Here is an 18,552-nt window from a genome sequence, read left to right on the forward strand (position 1 = left end):
GTTCTGCACCTAGGCCTATGCAAACTCTACCTTTGTGCTTGGAGATTAAGTGGCGACAGCTGAACACCTTCAACCTTTCTCTGGAAGTGGTGGATGTCCTCTTGGCAGTCAGGCGTCCCTCGACAAAAATTGTAAAGGCCTGTAGTTGGGTCAAATTTGTGACTTGCTGCAGTGCTCAGCAGATAGATCCACCTCCAGGCGAACTTATCTAACATTTTGTTGTTTGTTTTGTCCTTAACTCAGCAAGGCCTTTCTTTGGGCACAGTTAAAGGGTACCATTGCCACTTTCTGCTTTTTTGCAGTTACTGGATGAGCCCTCTGTGTTTAAGCCTCCAGTTGTTATGTGCTTCTTGAAAGGGTTACTACATTTGTTTTCTCACTCGTCCTTTGTCAGGCCACCGTTGGACCTCAACTTGGTGCTTCACAGCTGTTCCTTGTGGTTCCTCATCCTTAAGATGGTTGCCATCACCTCAGTGCAGTGGGAATGAGATTTGTGGCCACCTGCTGTACATCATCTTTTTCCTCAGACAAACGGTTCTGCTTGCCTAAAGTTGTGACACTGTTCCACAACAGTAAAGACATCACCATGCCTGCACGCTGTGCGCCACCTCTCCTCTCCAAGGTGGAGAGACTCTATTGCTTGGACCCCAAAAGAGTGCTGAGCTTCTACATAGATCATACTGAAAAACACCAGTTGGGCAATAAGATGTTTGTGGGGTTCTCTAGAGCAATAAAAGGCAAGGCCATGCAGAAAAGGACCATCTCCAGCTGGATCGTGCTCTGCATTGAGATCTACTATGCTTTGGCTAGAAAGTGGCCTTGAGAATGACTGCATGCTTGTTCTCCCAGGGTCAAAGCTGCTATTACTGCACTAGCATGCAAAATCCCTCTGTTCTAGAAATGTGCCAGGGGACTACGTGGGCATTCCTCCATATGTTCACAAAGCACTATTGTCTGGATAGTCAGGTTCACTGAGAGGGCCATTTTGCTCACTTGGTCCTGCAGGACTTTCTGAAAGACTTTCTGGTTTGAGTCTAAATACCTATCTGTTTCTGGGGGTACAATTTGCTGACACCTGTGATTGGAGCATGTCGGCGGTGGGTGGGGGGACACAAAATCAGCTGATCGTGCGAGAAGTGTGAAGCTGGTCTTTAATTTTCCATCGAACTAATGAAAGAAATGGTGATGCTATGCAAATCAAAATGTTTATTGTTTGCCACATACGAGGTTGGGCTTTAGGGTTTCCAGGAATTTCCATTCATACAGAATGTGGAGAATGGTTTCTTGCAAAAACCTTTGACAGTCCCTCTGAGCACTTCAAACTCTGTCTTACTGAACTAGGGTTGCATTATATAAGCGACTTGATCAAGCTCTGCCCCCTTCTTTTATTGTTGTCTATTTCGACTAAGCAGGAAACGGTTTTCGGTCGATTGGTATTGTATTAAATCTGATAAAGATATGAAGATTCAATGGCTAGCTTACATCAGAAATGTGTTATTACTTTGAACTTGCCTGAATTTTTCTCTGATCTGTGTTCTTTGAATTAATCTTGCATAACTATAGTTAAGGCCCGATTTGTGGCCCTCTACAAGATGATTCTGGAACATATTGAGTGCCAAAAGCACACTATGGTAGACCACGTTAGTCAACACTACCCCTGCAATTGGGTCTTATCTTGCTTGGGCCTATAATAATCATCACATATTTTTGTTGACACAACTTTGGCTAAACACAATAAAATCTTTGGTTTCTTTCCTCAAACCCTGTTCTTATCTTATAATCATGCTAACCTACCACTGTCCGGTTTCCCTCAGTCCCCAATGCATTTTATACTTTTTTGCTAATCCTGTCCCCAGATCAGGAAGTATTTTTGGTACCAAATATGAGCCTCAAAACATTTTAGGCAATGTAGACAGGTTATGCTTTTTATTCAATCATTCACATTGATTCACTTTTGAGTGGCGACCAGGTTTATTCAGATTGCTATTAGATTGCGGAGGACTTTATTATGTCATATTAGCCTCTTACCTCAGCTTTGAAATTGTTTGCTTGTCATCTGCACACACACATCCATTTTTGCAGGCATATTAGCATGGTTTGAATTGCTTTTTAACTGTATATTTAAACAAATCTGTTTTAGGAGTTTTAGAAATGTTGTGACCTTTTGTATTTTTTGTCTAGGTTTGCTATGGTGTATCGTGCTGATATTGATTGGAGTGAAATTGTTGTTCTATCTCTCTTATGCCATTATGGGTAATTTGTTAACGTAATAAAGAATTTTGAAACAGATTTTGTTGACTGCCTTTTTAATTACACTGAAAACTAGCATTCAGATGTTCTGTAAATATTTTTCTGGGCTGGCTGTCAGTTTTTTCCTGTCTCATTTGTTAATTTGCGTACCTACACACGTTCACATTCATTTTTTTTTTTTTTTAAATATATTTTTATTGCAGGAATCAGTAAATTATTACAAAATGGACCAGCATTATAAGTTCAATCAAAATTAGTAGGATACATCCTATCGTCCCTCAGCAGGATGGTCCATTACACAGCCATTTAGCCCACAACCCAAGGGTCGGGCGGCGATTACCAGTGGGGACTCAACAGGAAGTCGAAGCCGGTCCGGATGATCTACTATCCGTCATCTGCTTTTCTAAACCATCCTACAAAAAAGGCCAAAAGAAAACCCCCCCCAAAACACTATGAACCAAACAGAACCCCCCCCAACCCCGCCATCAGTGCACGGCAACAGCCGCAACAGGAGCTATGAGAGGACCCCCGGGGAAAGCAACAGACATGTAAAGTGCAATCGTCTATCGGGACTCAGGGCGAGCTGCCTCCTTACTTTCGGAATCGCTGGGAGCGCAATAATCCCTGAGGGCCTGCACTAATGTCTCCCATTCTAGCGCTGCCTCCTGCGCCTTCTCGTTGTGTTGTCTCCTAGCTAGCTGGTATCGCAGCGTACTTTCCCCCGCCGCCCATTTCAAGAGTTCGCTGTGCCATCGAGCCCCCGTTGGACCAACCCGTGCCTTCCAGTTCCTGGTCACCTCCTGTTTAGCAAGGAGAAGCCCCAGATCGATGAATTTACTAGTGATTTTATTTTTGGGGGTATGCGGAAACCAGTGCAGGAGGCCCACTGCCGCATCGACCGATAAGGACCTCCCCGTTACCTCCTTCAGGGTATCCCCCACTTCCAGCCAATAGGAGGACAGCCCCGGGCAAGACCACAACATGTGGAGGAGGTCTGCATCAGGCGCATGGCACCTGGGGCAGTCCGCAGAGTCCGTGGCAAAATATTGTCGGATCTTCGCCGGGGTCAAGTATGCCCTGTGGAGTACATAGTAGTGGACCAGTTGAAATCGGGCGTGGCGCGTGCCCTTCCAGGCCCGCCTCATGAGTTGGGACCAGGTCGTCTCCGGGATCTCCTTCCCTATGTCCTCCTCCCAACGGGTTCTTAAGGCAGTGAGGGGGGCCAACCCCTCATTGAGCAGTCTGCCGTATAGGCAAGTAACCGCCTTAAACACGTTCACATTCATGTTGAGGAAAGGTGGTGATAGAGCGCAGTCCACCCGGGTCACCGAGATCACCAATTTCTTACACGCACTGGGCCCTGGCGTGCAAATTCAGATACAACAATGACATTTGGGTGAACCGGGTGATGATTACTTTTGTTTCTCCTCCTGCACGCTTCTATGAGCAATTAAGGTTTGGTTTCACACCTCTGCTTACCATGCACCTGACTTACCACAGGCACAATTCTTATGACAGATATGGAGCTATCAGGGAAATAGTAGACAGGGCCTAGGAACAATACTCTTCATACATCAGTACATACTTATCCACAATTTCTGTAAAATGACCACAGACACCTGAGGATGTTTAAAGCTTTATATAGAAGTTCAAAGAGAGTATGACAAGGCAATAAGTGATATGCAGAGTAATGCGTCAAACATCAAAATCAAGACCAATATGTAACTATGAATTAACACTAGGACCATTGAGTATATGGGAAGACTAAAGGTAGGAATTTTAGAACAGAACTAGTCACTGCAACTTTATACTAGGACCTAGGACATGGATGGGACCTAGAACATGTACTTAACCTGAGTGCTTTAAACTATTCTTACTAAGTTCACCGCAATCATACTAAAGGAAAGGGAAAAATCGGAACATACTAATAAAATATAACAGTTTGGCAATTCTCTAAAGGTGGGGAGAGAAGTGGAACAATTCTAATAAACAATTTGCATAAAACTTGCTTTAAAGGTGATAGAGCAATATCACTGGCAAGAGTGCTTTATTAAGAAAATGGAGAGAGAGTGAGAGTGAGAGAGAGACTCAAACCCACAGACTGATAATTACCTAGTTCAGAATGAAGACCAACCCTGGCCACGGGTCAGTTGGAAGGACGGGGACAAGGACCCTCAGAAAAGGAATGCCAGAATGCGAGCAGGTACAGCTCACGGGCAGTCAGGACAGGATACCCCTCAGGATTTGGGATCAGGACTGGGCTCACCAAGGTACGACCAACACCCACAGCTTCGGAAGCAACGCCTGCGTTACCCCTCTCTGCAAGTAATCCGCCAGTAACCCCGATTGGGTTTTTTCGAATTTCCCAGCAAAGTGCTTCGCCAGCACTTAGGACAATTTCCACCCCTTAGGAGTTTGTGGAAAGTATGGACAGAGTGCTCTGCAGCACTTCAGATTGAGCACCTATAGAGTTCGTAGGGTCAGTGACAGGTCTGCTACTCGGACAAGTCGGACAATTTTCCTAAGCTAAACTAGGGCAGTTATACTGTTTCGGGGTCTCTTAGACCACCCACTAATGTTGCAAGTGACAGTTTCCCACATTCTGATTGGTTAGGAGAGGTGGTGCAGTCATTACCACCTCCTAGAATTCAACTTTCCCATCCTAAATATTAAAATTTTCCTACCCGCCCCTTGGGTTCACGTTCCCATGCATAAGCATACAGCAGAAAATACGAGTGTACAGAGTATAGCAACATTGTCTCTGAGATTCAAGGTAGAATTCATCGTCTTGTGCTGGGTTCTCAGGCGCATTGGGCTTCAGGAGCCAGCTGGCTTGTCTCAGCTTCTGCGCAGTCGAGTTTCTCCCAGGTCACATGGCAATACTCAGAGGAGCCTCAACATGGCGTAGGTTATGTATGTCCCAGCCCCCAGAGACGCGATACATGAAAAGTAAGCGAGAACAAATTAATATCACACATAAAATGATCACACTGTATACCATGATGAAATTCTAAACATCCCTTATTTTATAATGACAATAGCATTACTGTTTAGTGCGAAAAGACAGATAGGCTGAAGCAGCGGTAGCAAGCGGAGAGCGTGGTGAGAGACAAGCGGCCATTTTTGCATCAGTGCGCATGAGCAATACAATCCCTCCAGAATACGAGTGCGTCACATCACATGGGTATGACCGACGCATGCGCAGTCCGAATTTCAGCGAAGCAGCCGTTTCTTTTAGTGCAAGCTTCGTTAGTATGGGAAAGACATACCAGCAAGCATCCTGGGGACACCCGCGTGTTTGGAGAAACGCTTAATAAATGACGAACAACTGGTTTAGTGTGATTATACATTTAGGCAAGGGTTTTGTGTGCGAGCAAGGCGCTTTACATGCGAATCCCTGCTCCATCAATCCCCTCTTTGATGATATTTACTATCATCACCACATAAAGGAAACAGATGCCAACCTTTCTCATTCATCCACATCACTCATTTGGATTTCAACAAACTTATTGTTGAGTTTTCTTTCAGCTTCTCTATGAGAGTGGTGATTTTTCACCTTTTTGTAGACTTCATTCCTTAATTCTTCTAATTCCAGTTCATCAATATTTCTCTTCACCCCCCTCTTATTTACTGTATATTTCTTTTTGCATATCTTGCATTTGCAACAAATGAAAATGATCAATACAACTACGCCTATCACAACTATTGGCATCAGTATTTTCCACAACAGATTTCTACCTAGGTTAGTAAACCAACTACCTATAGAGGAGAGACCTCCAGTCAGTCTCGTCCAGGCACTGTCAACCTCCAATGGTTTGAGTTATTTTTACAAATTAGTTATGTTCTTCACATATTGTTTTAATTCGATACTTTTATCAGGAATATAAGTGCAACAATGTTGCGCTTTCAGCATTCTACAGACTCCGCCCTCTTTTGCTAATAGGGTGTCAAGGGCAAGACGGTTTTGCAAAACCATTGATCTGATCGCAACCATTTCAGTATTGACCATCAGGAATCCAGCAGCAGTGTCCGTTGATAGCCGGTCCACTACTGTAGACAATTTGCAGATTCTATGAGTGTTCAGAACTACCCCCATTCCAGGTATCAGTGCACTAAAAATATCACCTATAATTTCACCTACACTTTCACGTTTACTACGCACTAAGCCATTAGTCTCTTCATCGCTTCCAGCTGCGTTATTCACATGGTATATTTTTGGGAAAACAATGCCAAAGTAGCAGCTTCCATACCAGTGATCCGGCAATTTGAAATAAGCCTTGTTCCCACATATATAATATATTCCGGGAAACACAGGTTCTGACCCATTTTTGAAACCCCAACCTCCAATTACCTTGTAATTATGTTCACACTCGCTGGAACCGATGAATACATTGTTATAGTACTCTGTCTTTTCCCTATGGATACAAAGTTTCCCCTTTCGTTCAAAATCCAACAACAAGGCAGGATTAGCTTCGCCTTGCGAGGTGTTATCCATGTGCTCAGCCCACCTAGGGACTCTATCCTTTTCGTCATTTGCTTTCTTCTGAAACTTTTCTCTCCTTCTGTCTGCCATCTTTATGAACATCTTTTCCTGCTCTTGCAGAGAACAGGTCAGATTAGCTTGTCTTGCTTCGTCTAAATCTATGTTGCCTATAGTCAGAAAATATTCTCCCATATAACGGGTCACGTCACTTTTAATATGTACAAGGTTCAAGTGTCCTCTAATAGGAAGTTCAGAAAATACTACGTCAGCATTTGAATAATAGTACTGCAAAGTGCTCCTATAAAACAAGCTAGCTAATATACTACAGGAAATTCCATAGGTTAAAGGTAGATGGTGATATGTCACGCCTTCAGCCACTGAAGTTGGTAGCTTCATGCAGACATAACAGTCCTCTATTTCCATAGCTTCTACGTAATGCACTAACAAGTTAGCAAAAACATTTAAATGTGTCCTGTTTCTCATTTTGTGAAAGTGTAGTCCATCCTCATCTGATGCTTCTAAATTAGGTCGTGTGTGTGTCAGTCTTACTTGTTTGTCGCGTCTTTCTAAGCTTCGTGGTGTCTCTGCAGTCGGTACAACCCCTACGTCTACTGCTTCTGGTTCAGTAGGGGACAAGTTAGGATTTTTACTTATCATAAAAGGGAGAAAAACTGTTAGTCCTATCCACATTACTATTAGCATTGCTATACTACACAAGCATATCTTACAGCAAGTTTTAAGACACCCACATCTGGACCTTCCAGAGACATTCGGATCAGACATTTTTAGCTTACAGGTGGCTTTTGCTACCCCTCTTCGTTTCTTTGTACCAGAGGCTCACTTCGGGGCTTTCTCAAGGAGGGTCTTCGTCAGAACTCCGATCAGCGATGGACTCTTCGTCACTGTTGCCACTGTGGTGGGGCTCGTCAATTTCCTCCAACACAAAGTAAGTCCAGTCAGGGCTCCGATACAGTCGGTTCTGTTTCTTTACTCTGTCGCTTTTTCTTAGCGATTTGCCTTGGGCCGCCTTTCTTTCACTTTCAGCCCTTTTTCGGTCTTTCAGTTTTTCTTCGACTGTCTTTAGTCTGAGCCTCAGTCTCTTGACGTATCGGGGTGCACTTCTGCCTCCGTGCCTCCCAGTAGTTGAGGAAACTTGGCCTTCTTCGTGCACTCTCTTTACTTTTTGTTGTGGCACCTCTGTTTCCCTGCCTGTCTGACTAGTTCCAGGTCTTTCATCTATTTCTTCCGCCTGGTCCCTAATCTGACCCTGCTCAGATTCAAATCGTACTTGCTTTTTATTTTTGGTTGCTTTTATTTCGGTTGTCTGAGCACGTTGATCTATTTCTATCTGATCCTGTTCATGCTCTTCGATCTCTTCGTTTTCTTCTGCATGAACGTCAGCTCTAATTACTACCTGTCCCTCTCCAGTCTCCGGAGTTTCAGGAGGAGTTTCGATGTCTTGATCTGACCCTACTTGGCCTATTTGCTGATCAGGTGTGATGTTGTTTTCGTTGACCTGACCTTCCTCCTCTATTTCTAGCTCACCTGGACTATCCCACTCACTGTCTAGGTAGGAATATTTCCTGGTTCGTATTGGATCATGAACCTGGTCGTCGGCGGGGAACCATTCAACGTCTCGACTTGTGCTCGGCAGTTCGATGTCAGCTAGCTCCGGACTTTCCTCCTCGGAAGCCTCTTCAGCTGCGCTGCCTTCAGCTCCAGTCGCGTTTTCTCCAGTTACCCGCTTTGTGTGGCTGGCGTGGATCCACTTCGGTACACCAGCACACTTTACAGCAGTTGTAGTGACGAGGATCACTTGTCGTGGCTTTCCCCACCTTGGTTTCAGGCAACTGCTCCGGGTGTGTTTCTTTAACGCCACCCAATCTCCTGGTTGCAGTTTATGTGCTGGAGTCTTTGGCCACTCGTCTTCAGTCTCTCCAATCTGCTGAGAGAGAGAACGCACTTGGTCACCCAGCTGCTTGCAGTATTCTAATACCATATCATCAGAAATGCTTAGCAGTTTGTGTCCGGGTACCCATGCCTGTCGCATCACTCTTCCCATCAACACTTCATGGGGACTTAGGCCAGTTTTTCTGTTCGGGATACTTCTCAAACTCATCAGCACAAGGGGTAAAGCCTCTATCCAGTTCATCTTTGTGGAATCACACATTTTGGCCAATCTGGACTTCAGGGTGCCATTTATTTGCTCCACTACCCCAGAAGCCTCTGGACGGTAGGCACAATGCAGTCTTTGCTTCATTTTGAATGCTTTACAGAGTTCTTCTAGGACATCGTTGGCAAAATGCCCACCTTGGTCCGTTTCGATTGTCTCGGGAATTCCGTACCTAGGTATCAACTCCCTAAGCAATAACTTTGCTGTAGTGAGGGCATCATTTTTCTTTGCGGGATATGCTTCCACCCACCGAGAGAATAGGCAAACTATGACTAAGATGTATCTATACCCTTGACACCTAGGCATTGTTATAAAGTCTGCCTGCATTCTGACAAAGGGACCTACTGCCTTTCCGATATTACTCTGTTCTACCACAGTCCTTTTTCCTGCATTGAATTGCTGACACACTAGGCACCTCTGGCAAAGCTTTTCCGCCTGGTTCCTGAACTTTGAATTACAGAACACCTTGTCAAACACCCGACACATTGCGTCCCTTCCCATATGTGTTGGTTCATGTATCATTCTGACCATGGGGTCTATCAGGCTGTCAGGCAATACAGGCACCTCAGTCGAGTTTACCACCACACCATCATCTCTCAATTTGCATCCCTCTGCTGCCCACCTGCCTTTCTCTTGCCTGTCTGTTGCCTGTTGCAAATCCTTTAATTCTTCCCACGTTGACACATTCTCAAACAACATAAGTTGGCAGCTGGTTCCACCCCACAACGCAATTTGGAGGGACATTTGGTATCGGGCACAAAACGGTGCAATTTGGTCAGCGTACCTATTACCGGCTGTCACATCGTCATTTCCTGATCGGTGAGCCGCACACTTGACCACAGCCAATTCTTTGGGCAATTGGATAGCTTCCAGTAAGTTATGCACCACTTTTCCATTTCTGATAGGGGTGCCTGAGGAAGTCATGAATTCTCTTTGCAACCACAATTGGCCGAAGTCATGAACAACCCCGTAACAGTACTGGCTGTCAGTGTAAACAGTTATTCTCTTGTTCTTACCCCTCTTACATGCTCTGGTTAACGCGATGAGCTCTGCCACTTGTGCAGATTTCACCTCGCTCAGGTAAGATGCTTCTATGGTTTCCGTCAATGTGACCACAGCATAGGCAGCACACAGACCCCTGCTCTCATGTCTCAAACATGAGCCGTCCTCGAACATTGTCTTATCCCCATCAAGCAATGCTATTTCACGGATGTCCGGACGGGGCTTAGTACTGAACTCAGTTAAATCGATGCAATTATGTTCCCCTTCCTCTTCAACTTCTACATCCAGAGGAACAGGTAACAATGTCGCAGGGTTTAGGACATTGCACCGGGAAATGGTCACATTTTCAGCACCAATCAAAATTCTCTCATACTTAGTCAGCCGACTAGGTGTGAGGTACTGGGTCTTAGTTCTAGTCAGTAGGATTACAACAGAATGAGGAACATATACAGTGACGTGATGTCCCATGACAATGTTCTCACTCTGTTCCAGACTGACGCAAGTAGCAGCAACTGCTTTCAGGCATCCAGGTAATCCAGCAGCCACCGGATCTAGGGTGGCCGAAAAATAGGCCACCGGTCGTCTAATTAATCCATGCTCCTGGGTCAGGACTGAAAGAGCACAATTTTCTCTTGTGTCACAGAATAGCTCAAAGGGTTTAGAGTAATCAGGCATACCCAATGCAGGAGCAGTACATAGACAGTTTCTCAAAGTTACCCAAGCGCTCATGCTTTCACTGTCCCAACTGACGGGGTCTTCTACTCCTTTCTTTGTCATTTTTATCAGGGGTCTTGCTAGGGCCGCAAATCCTACAATCCATTGTCTGCAGTAACCCACAACTCCTAAGAACATTCTCACCTCTTTCTGTGTTCTGGGCAGTTCCATTGCTTTAATTATTTTGATTCTTTCTGAAGTAACTTTCCTGATCCCTTTTTCTATCTGGTGCCCCAGATACTTCACTGAGTTCTTACAAAATTGTAACTTGTCAGGTGACACTTTATGTCCTCCTTTTCCTAGGTGATTCAGCAAGGCAATTGTGTCAGTGACACAGTCCGTCTGGGTTTTAGATGCCACTAGCAGGTCATCTATGTACTGTACCAAAACAGACTCTCTTGGCAGCACTAGGGTTTCAAGGCACTTTTTTAGTATCTGGTTGAAAATCGATGGACTTTCGGTGTACCCCTGGGGGACACGATTCCAGACATAGATATGACTGTCGAATTCAAAACTGAAAAGGAACTTGCTTTCGGGATGCAATGGGATGGAAAAGAATGCATGGCACAGGTCGATGACAGTGAACCATTCTGCATTCCAGGGAATCTGATATAGTATCACTGCAGGGTTAGGCACCACAGGACAGCAAGGCACAACAATCTGGTTTACCTTGCGCAAATCTTGCACCACCCGATATTTCCCACTAGGCTTTTTGATCCCAATGATAGGTGAATTACAGGGACTGCTCATCACTTCCTCTATTATTTCTGCTTCGAGCAGCCTGGTAATCTCAGTCGCTACTCCTGCTTTTACTTCTGCACTCATTTTGTACTGTCTCGTTTTGGGGTATACAGCATTCGTTTTTATTGCTATTTTAACTGGGTCCACATTTGCCATTAAGCCTACATCTTTTCCGGTGAAATCCCACACTTCTGGAACTACTCTTAACTGGAGCTCTTCAGGTAAATCCTCAACTGTTAAAGGTTTGATATCAGAATCTTGTCTGACCAACATCAGCTTGTACAAACCATCTTCATCGGGGGTCTGAATTTCGACGCCTTTTGGTGTGCAATAGATGGTACAATGCATCTTGCACAACAAATCACGTCCTAGCAGATTCACAGGACTGGAATCACAGACCACAAATCTGTGCATTTCCTTGAAATTTCCTATAGAAACTTCCATTGGTTCAGTTACAGGGGTACTTATTATTTGATTGGAAACACCCACTACTTGGATCGCTTCTCCCGAGAGGGGTAGGTTAGGAACATCCACTGTTCTCACAGTAGATCTAGTAGCACCAGTGTCCAACAGAAAGGTGACGTCTTTTCCTTCAACCTTTCCTTCAATGTATGGTCCAGTCTGGTCTACCGGTAAGGAGGCGCCAAGTACGCACTCCTCATCCTCCCCTCTCAGGCCCCATCAATCTTGATCTTCACGGAGAAAGATATCATTTAACAAATACTGTGGAATGATGGCATCTCTTTCATTCTCGATTTCCCATACTTCCGCCCTCTCATTCTGCTGACCCTGATTCTTAAAATTCTGTCTAGGAGCGCGAGGTACTGGAGGTAATTTTACCTGTTGCTGGTTCTTTCTTGTCCCCTCTTTCGGCACCTGTGGATTTAAACCATTTACAGGGGCATTACCGGCCTGCAGGTGTGGACACTCGTCTCTCCAATGCCCTATCTGGCCGCACCCATGGCACGGAAACTTCTTCATGGCCTCTTCCCGACTCATTTTAACTCGGGGCTTCCCTCCTCCCCCAGCAGTGGCATTCTGAGCATTATTACTAGAAGTCAATTTACTTAACTGTTTTTCCTGCTGTTCAGCTAATTTCACCTGAGCCCACATTACCTTTTCTTTGAGAGCCTTCTTTTTATTTTCGATTTCATCTTCGCAGTATTTTGCATACTTCAGGACATCATCTATGGGTTTTCCCTGCCAACTGATTTTATTATCTCGAATCCATTGTGATATTTCAGGTCTTAATCCTAGCACAAATCTGTAACTGAAATGGGTCATGTCTTTCATGTCCACATTATCGATTCCACTGTAAGTCTTGAATACTTGCAGTAATCTTTCATAAAAGGAATGGACAGTTTCATCGCGTTCTTGGGTGGTTCTATCTATTCTGGTGCAATCTGTCTCCTTTGCGGGCACCTTTTTCTTAAGGTACTGTATGACTTGCTCATACTTCCTCATTACTTCAGGTGCGGGAGCTCCTGTTTTCTCATCTCTGGGAAATTCTTCACTGGGCCAATCAATTTCAATTTTACAATCGGTCCATAGATCTACAGGGACTACAATGTCGAAAAACCCATCCAGGTCTTTCAAGAGGCACTTCTGAACTTTTATGAAGCGTTCTACCTGCCTGTACCAATCAACTGGTTTCTCCCGTAATTTCGGGAAGTCATTAGTAAATGACACAATATCCTGTCGGGACCAAGGGACATGGACATATTTCCCTCCTGGGACTTCTCTCATGGGGCACAATTTTTCTGTCGGCTTTACTTCTTTTAACACGAATTCTGAAGCTTGAGACTTGGCCCTGCTGTCTTCCTTTTTCTTTGCCCACCGGGTCCTCCATTTCCCCACCTCTCCCCACTTCTGCAAGAGCTTCAACAATTCCTTTATCTGGATCTGTTTTCCCACCACATTCAAGCTTTCTAAATCTTTGTCTGAAAAGTCTACTCGGTAGGGTTTCTGAAGGATTTTGGAGCGACTAACATCAATTCCCATTTCTGTGGCTGTATCCATTATCCTTTCATGGAGCAACCTAGCATTTCGGGTAAGATTTTTGCTGATAAACAGTAACTCTTCTTCACTGTATGAACTTAGGCGCTCAACTCCTACATTTCCAGCCATCATTTCTTCTATTTCTATTCTCAATTTATATATCTCGAATGCTTTTGGCTGGGGAGTGGCCTCCTTTTCCAACTCCTTGGTCCATCTGTCTAATTCTTCGGGGGATACTACTGTGGCACTCCTAACCCCAGATGCACCTTCAATCAACACCTCTTTCGGTCTAGTCTGACTTCTTGCCCCCGACATATTAGTCCTAGGCTCTCTAATGGGCAAGTCCATCAGGACCACAGATTCACATTCACTCTCTTGATCATCATCTATGAATACTTCCTTCCTCGGGGGAGGGATGCTAGGAGTAGGCAGTATTGGGGAGATAACAGGAGGACGAGGACTAGCCAGGTCATCTCTATACAGTGGGATAGCTGGACCAATAGTTACTGGAATAGTCAGGGAATCCGGGTGGGGATGTATCTGGGCAATGGTTCGAACTAACTCATCTCGCTGTCTAGCCAGGGCTTCTTTCTCCTTCTCTCATAAAGCCTTCTCTGCAGAGTGGTCATGCAATACCTGAGGTACTAGGGGAGGATAAATACTGGGAGCAGTCGGAGTGACCAACCGAGGTGGATCTTCTCCGAACGGCTGATAATTTGGGACCGTACATTTCGGTCTGCAAAACCCATCCCCACTACTGACTTTACTATCTGTACCCGTTCCCTCTGTATCACTATCCCTCTGACATCTGGGATACTTTGAAAAAGGGTTTGGAGAATGTACAGATTCTGATTCTGCAACATAGGGAGGTGGATTTTTCATTAACAAATCTTCTAGGTGCTCATCCTCTGAGTCCCCCACGGGCATTAAATGATGGGTCTTTTCTTTACTTTTTCCTTTCCCCTCTGCTAACACCCCCATCATTGGGAACAGTCCTTCAGTTATCATGGTTTGCCTCCACTGTTTCATTTTCTGCTCTTTGGTTTGTGCTTGAACCGTCGGATACCATTTACTTACTCCTTTGTCCATCCGGGGTCTATCTCGCTCTAGAGCCTCAATCTCCCATTCTTCCAGGGCTTCGTACTGGGTCAATCTAGGTCTAGGATGTAATTCATTCATGCGGGTCCTTAAGTTAAACAGAACCCGACCATTAAATGTACCTTCAACAGGGAATGCTAGGACTCCGTCATCTTCAGTATACTTTGCCCAGTTTTCTAACCAGACACAGGTGTGGTACCCCTTATCAAACATCATGAAAGAGGCAGGGGTATTTGGCGGGGGAATGAGCACGCCTTCCCTCGTTCTAATGGGCTTGTCAGTTTTGAAAAAATTCTTTATTTTATCAGAGAAAGACATTTTCCTTTTTACTCCATACATCTTGTGCGGTCTACCTCGTATAAGCTGATCCTTATGAAATCCTAGGTACTTTGGATTTGGTATGAAATCTGGATACCACATGCAACTTTCCAGACTCGCTTCTAACTCGGCTTGATTAATTTTGTTTACCTTTGTGCTTCCAATGCTAGCGCGACTTTTATTTATACTACCCAATCAACACAGGGAACACAAAGATCCTTAACCAATGGGTGCGCGGCCTTTCCGCAAGACAGAGTCTCACGCTTCGGCACTCACCCCTCCTTCACAAATTCAGCTCCACTACACACCCGCTGTTTTGACCAATACCAGCGCGGCACGGAGTGACGTCAGAGCAGCTTTCCGACCGACTCCCTCCTTCACAAGGTAACGGAAACTTTTTACTCTCCCTAAAGTGCGAATGCAAATTTTAGTCAACAACACGCAACGTTTGCCACTATGTCTGAGTGTTCTAAAGAGATAAAAGAATTTTCTTTCACTGCTAGTAAACCACTTCTGTCTACTTTTCATTCACTCCGGATAGACTTCTTTGCCTAACCTTTTACATACGTAAAATAGAACCTGTTATTCCCCTGACTTATCCACTTCTTCCTGGGATATATACTAAGTCAGGCTTTCACCAGCGGACTAATTTACTTACCATGCAAGCCTCGGAGACCCTACTACTTCTTCCGTATGCAACCCTTACTAGGTGATATCACAATGAAAGTTTTATAAAGGACTCGTAGCTATCATTTACTTCAGATGCAAACAAAGGACCTAATTAGTGCTTCCAGTTATCCTTAACCCTGCACTAATGACTCAAACCAGTGACTTCAACAGCTAACCGGATTCTGCTCACCGTTAGCTAAATACTTCCCCGGGGATTCGGACTACACTGAACATTTACAAACAATTTTTCGGTTAATATAACATTTATTGCAGCAATGCAAAGTCATGTACATTTACTTATAAATCTTTAAAACATTTCAAAATATTTGAACCAATACAGTAGAAAATCAGCAGCACATTTTATTTTCACGGTTTGTTTATCATCTATCCTGTCTACCTAATCTAACTAGTCCAAACCATCCTCTGGTTACCAGAAAATTACTGATAGAGCGCGCAGTCCACCCGGGTCACCGAGATCACCAATTTCTTACACGCACTGGGCCCTGGCGTGCAAATTCAGATACAACAATGACATTTGGGTGAACCGGGTGATGATTACTTTTGTTTCTCCTCCTGCACGCTTCTATGAGCAATTAAGGTTTGGTTTCACACCTCTGCTTACCATGCACCTGACTTACCACAGGCACAATTCTTATGACAGATCTGGAGCTATCAGGGAAATAGTAGACAGGGCCTAGGAACAATACTCTTCATACATCAGTACATACTTATCCACAATTTCTGTAAAATGACCACAGACACCTGAGGATGTTTAAAGCTTTATATAGAAGTTCAAAGAGAGTATGACAAGGCAATAAGTGATATGCAGAGTAATGCGTCAAACATCAAAATCAAGACCAATATGTAACTATGAATTAACACTAGGACCATTGAGTATATGGGAAGACTAAAGGTAGGAATTTTAGAACAGAACTAGTCACTGCAACTTTATACTAGGACCTAGGGCATGGATGGGACCTAAAACATGTACTTAACCTAAGTGCTTTAAACTATTCTTACTAAGTTCACCGCAATCATACTAAAGGAAAGGGAAAAATCGGAACATACTAATAAAATATAACAGTTTGGCAATTCTCTAAAGGTGGGGAGAGAAGTGGAACAATTCTAATAAACAATTTGCATAAAACTTGCTTTAAAGGTGATAGAGCAATATCACTGGCAAGAGTGCTTTATTAAGAAAATGGAGAGAGAGTGAGAGTGAGAGAGAGACGCAAACCCACAGACTGATAATTACCTAGTTCAGAATGAAGACCAACCCTGGCCACGGGTCAGTTGGAAGGACGGGGACAAGGACCCTCAGAAAAGGAATGCCAGAATGCGAGCAGGTACAGCTCACGGGCAGTCAGGACAGGATACCCCTCAGGATTTGGGATCAGGACTGGGCTCACCAAGGTACGACCAACACCCACAGCTTCGGAAGCAACGCCTGCGTTACCCCTCTCTGCAAGTAATCCGCCAGTAACCCCGATTGGGTTTTTTCGAATTTCCCAGCAAAGTGCTTCGCCAGCACTTAGGACAATTTCCACCCCTTAGGAGTTTGTGGAAAGTATGGACAGAGTGCTCCGCAGCACTTCAGATTGAGCACCTATAGAGTTCGTAGGGTCAGTGACAGGTCTGCTACTCGGACAAGTCGGACAATTTTCCTAAGCTAAACTAGGGCAGTTATACTGTTTCGGGGTCTCTTAGACCACCCACTAATGTTGCAAGTGACAGTTTCCCACATTCTGATTGGTTAGGAGAGGTGGTGCGGTCATTACCACCTCCTAGAATTCAACTTTCCCATCCTAAATATTAAAATTTTCCTACCCGCCCCTTGGGTTCACGTTCCCATGCATAAGCATACAGCAGAAAATACGAGTGTACAGAGTATAGCAACATTGTCTCTGAGATTCAAGGTAGAATTCATCGTCTTGTGCTGGGTTCTCAGGCGCATTGGGCTTCAGGAGCCAGCTGGCTTGTCTCAGCTTCTGCGCAGTCGAGTTTCTCCCAGGTCACATGGCAATACTCAGAGGAGCCTCAACATGGCGTAGGTTATGTATGTCCCAGCCCCCAGAGACGCGATACATGAAAAGTAAGCGAGAACAAATTAATATCACACATAAAATGATCACACTGTATACCATGATGAAATTCTAAACATCCCTTATTTTATAATGACAATAGCATTACTGTTTAGTGCGAAAAGACAGATAGGCTGAAGCAGCGGTAGCAAGCGGAGAGCGTGGTGAGAGACAAGCGGCCATTTTTGCATCAGTGCGCATGAGCAATACAATCCCTCCAGAATACGAGTGCGTCACATCACATGGGTATGACCGACGCATGCGCAGTCCGAATTTCAGCGAAGCAGCCGTTTCTTTTAGTGCAAGCTTCGTTAGTATGGGAAAGACATACCAGCAAGCATCCTGGGGACACCCGCGTGTTTGGAGAAACGCTTAATAAATGACGAACAACTGGTTTAGTGTGATTATACATTTAGGCAAGGGTTTTGTGTGCGAGCAAGGCGCTTTACATGCGAATCCTTGCTCCATCAGTGGTATGTGTTAAGATAAGAGACAAACAACTGATACAGCTCTTTAAGGGCTCTTGAGCTCCAGCTCGTGACCTGTGCTACTGGTTTACACTTGGCTGTAACATGATCCTAGTTTGCCTCTGCTGATATATGATTGCTGAGGGATCTGTTGCTCCTTGCTATTATCCCGGTTTGACTCAGTTGTATGAACATGGTGAGAGAGAAAGTTAGGAAAGAACATGTCCAGGAAGAAGGGGAATTGTGTTAAAAGTTTATAGAAGTGTGATAGATCAAATTTTACAAAGTTTACATAAAGACACTTAAATTCGGAGCTTTTTTTAAGAAGATAAGATTGTACCTTTAATGGAAGTTATGCTGTCTTGAAAGTACAAACCCCGATTGAAATGACCTATTTGAACAATACAATTGTATATTTCAGTGTGCACATGGAGTATAAATTGGGAAATACCAGTCATTAAGTTATATCTCAAACTTGTTGACTTGGCCTGGATCAACTTTGATAAGCGAAGCCTTGTGATATTGTGCACAATTTCTGTCAACTTGTGAGCTTTAGCA

The 18,552-nt window shown here is 44.3% G+C and overlaps 1 protein-coding gene across 1 annotated transcript in view; it reads left to right on the forward strand.

Moving 5' to 3' along the window:
- The window catches only part of RAD50 (RAD50 double strand break repair protein), a 441,934-nt gene that overhangs the window by 78,298 nt on the left and 345,084 nt on the right, over positions 1–18,552 (forward strand). The window lies entirely within an intron of this gene.

The sequence above is a fragment of the Lissotriton vulgaris genome, chromosome 7, assembly GCF_964263255.1.
Source record: "Lissotriton vulgaris chromosome 7, aLisVul1.2, whole genome shotgun sequence".
Taxonomy (NCBI): Eukaryota; Metazoa; Chordata; class Amphibia; order Caudata; family Salamandridae; genus Lissotriton; species Lissotriton vulgaris.